The 2,888-nt window shown below is 34.6% G+C and overlaps 1 protein-coding gene across 1 annotated transcript in view; it reads right to left on the bottom strand.

The window, feature by feature from the left end:
- The window catches only part of LOC102255650 (ephrin type-A receptor 3), a gene marked incomplete at its 5' end in the record, with an annotated part of 78,393 nt that overhangs the window by 8,769 nt on the left and 66,736 nt on the right, over positions 1-2,888 (bottom strand). The window lies entirely within an intron of this gene.

The following is a 2,888-nucleotide window of genomic DNA, read 5'->3' as shown; positions in this document are numbered from 1 at the left end:
AGTATATATATAGAGAGAAATAATGGATTAATGAATAATAAAAAGAAAGAGACTTTTTCATCCTACTTATTTCACTAAATATGATATGATTTCACTCATATGTGGGATATAAAATAGAAAGTAACCAACAAGACAAAAAAACAAAAACTCATAGACACAGAGAACAGTATGGTGGTTACCAAAGTGATAGGGGGTTACAGGAGAGGTAGAGGAGGGTAAAGAGGGTTAAATATATAGTGATGGAAGCAGACTTAACTTTAGGTGGTGAACACACAATGCAATATATAGATCATGTATTATTAGAATTGTACACTTGAAACCTATATCTTATTAATCATTGTCATCCCAATAAATTTAATAAAATTAAAAAAGAGATAAATTAATTGACTGTTACTGTGATTTGTATTGCACAATATAATCAGCATTAAGAAGGCTTTCTAGCCCAGCCATTGTGGATCAGTGGTTGAGTGCTGACCCATGCACCAAGAGGTTGCCGGTTCGATTCTGGGACAGGGCACATGCCCTGGCTGCAAGCTTCATCCATATTGGGGGGTGCGCAGGAGGCAGCCAATCAGTGATTCTCTCTCATCATTGATGTTTCTATCTCTCTCTCCTTCTCCCTTCCTCTTTCTGAAATCAATAAAAAACATTTTTTTAAAAGAGAAGAACTTCTAGCATTGTTTTATATAATTACAGGCCTAACCATAGATCTATTACCAACTGTCATATGGTGAACTAAACTGATGTAAAAGAAATGGAAGAGAGCATATTTTCACCCTAGAAGAGCTCAAAGAAGCAGCCTTTTGGTGAATTGCCCTTGGGGTAAATTTTTCAGCTCTCAGTAACCTCTTTAATTCTCCTTTAACTCATGAGACTGGAACCAGTCCCCAGGTGGACAATTGTCCTATTACTTCATCTTAGAAAGGTCCCTGGGTTCAAATAGTCCATAATATTAATTTTTACTTTTAGTCTATAGGATTAATACATGAAAAACACTACCATATTTTTTGCTCCAATAATTTTATTATAGTTGTATTGTTAATTACCCTTCTTACCTCAGTAGCTTAGCAGGTAAGGGTTTGAATCATCCAGAAGAGCTGGATTTATATTAAGTATGTTTAAAGAAGAATAGTCCTTCTTAGGAAAATGAACAGAGGACAAGTAGAGGATGGGATCTCTGGATGCATGGTGCATTAATTAATATGTCAGCAAACTTTTAGGATCTTTTTGATGTGGACCAAATGTCTCCAAGGACATTTTGGACAGTATCATTGTCTTGTAAAGTGTCATAACCTAATTTTTATCTTACAACTGAGAGGGTACATTTAGATTTTTGCCTCTTCTGAACATTTTATATTTTGTGATACTGCAGTAGCATTTAGTCAACATTGAGCTCTTGAAAACTTTAAACATTATTTAAAGTTAGTGACTATTAGAATATTTTTAAACCAGAACTTCACATTTTCATATATATTGAAAATTAGTAATTGGCCTAAATGAAACCCATCTTTTTTTTAATATATTTTATTGATTTTTTACAGAGAGGAAGGGAGAGAGATAGAGAGTTAGAAACATCGATGAGAGAGAAACATCGACCAGCTGCCTCCTGCACATCTCCTACTCGGGATGTGCCCACAACCCAGGTACATGCCCTTGACCGGAATCGAACCCGGAACCTTTCAGTCCGCAGGCTGACGCAGCCAAGCCGGTTTCGGCGAAACCCATCTTTTGAAATGTTTTTTAAGTTCAAAATTTATAATTATTTTTCAAAAGACACCAAAACTAACCAAAAATACATTAACATGATTTTATCATTATTTTAGAAACAAATTAGCTTTTTAAGGTACCAATTCCAATATTTTTAGAAATAGCATGAAATAACAGCAAATGATCTGTCCAGACACACATAAACTGTATAGTGTTTTACCTGTGAATACCAACCCTGAATATCATCTAGGATATGTGGTAAAAGCTTTTGTTCTCCTGAGGAAATGTCTCTGTGAAGCACATCCATATATATGCTAACTGTACCCATTATTTAAAAGGAATTTTTAATTGGGTAATTTCTATTACCATGATGACATTTCTTCAACTCACCCCCTGACATACAGGAGACATGTATAAGTGTGAGGTCAAGATTTTTAAATCTGAAAACTTTTATATCATGCTCTAGACATGCATTCTGTTGTGGGGACACATGAGAGGAATGTAATTGACTATTTGAATTTTGTTGGAGATACATAAACCTATTTGGTAAATATGGTCAAATTTTAATGAAATTATAATGCTGAGTTTAAGAAAAAAATAGTAATGTGACAATTTGGTTTGCCCTCTATATTTATCCTCCGTGGAAAATACAGATCAGTAGCTAGTTCTCTCACTGGCAGAATCATTTGTGAAGTGGAGGACAGCTGAAAGTGGAGGACTTTTCAAATATCTTTCCCTTAGACTAAATCAACTACTTAAATCCTCTCTACTTTAAGCATTTTTTAAAAATATGTTTTGTTGATTTTTTACAGAGAGGAAGGGAGAGGGATAGAGAGTTAGAAACATCGATGAGAGAGAAGCATCGATCAGCTGCCACTGGGGATGTGCCTGCAACCAAGGTACATGCCCTTGACCAGAATCGAACCTGGGACCCTTCAGTCCCCAAGCCGACGCTCTATCCAGTGAGCCAAACCGGCCAGGGCTCTACTTTAAGCATTTTGATTATAAATTAAAACTTAAAATTATGGAGTTTATAATTTATGTTTATGTCTTATGGTTTAATATTAACTAACCTTCAGAGGTTATCTTTTTAAGAAAAAGGTAGAGACAAAAGAGGCATTATTTTAAAAATCATTAATTTTCTTTCCTTTAGGAATATATAAACTATTAAATATAAATAT

Source organism: Myotis brandtii, unplaced genomic scaffold (genome assembly GCF_000412655.1).
Source record: "Myotis brandtii unplaced genomic scaffold, ASM41265v1 scaffold609, whole genome shotgun sequence".
Classification (NCBI taxonomy): domain Eukaryota; kingdom Metazoa; phylum Chordata; class Mammalia; order Chiroptera; family Vespertilionidae; genus Myotis; species Myotis brandtii.
Note: the sequence above shows the minus strand (reverse complement) of the source record. Positions and strands in the feature narration are given on the sequence as shown.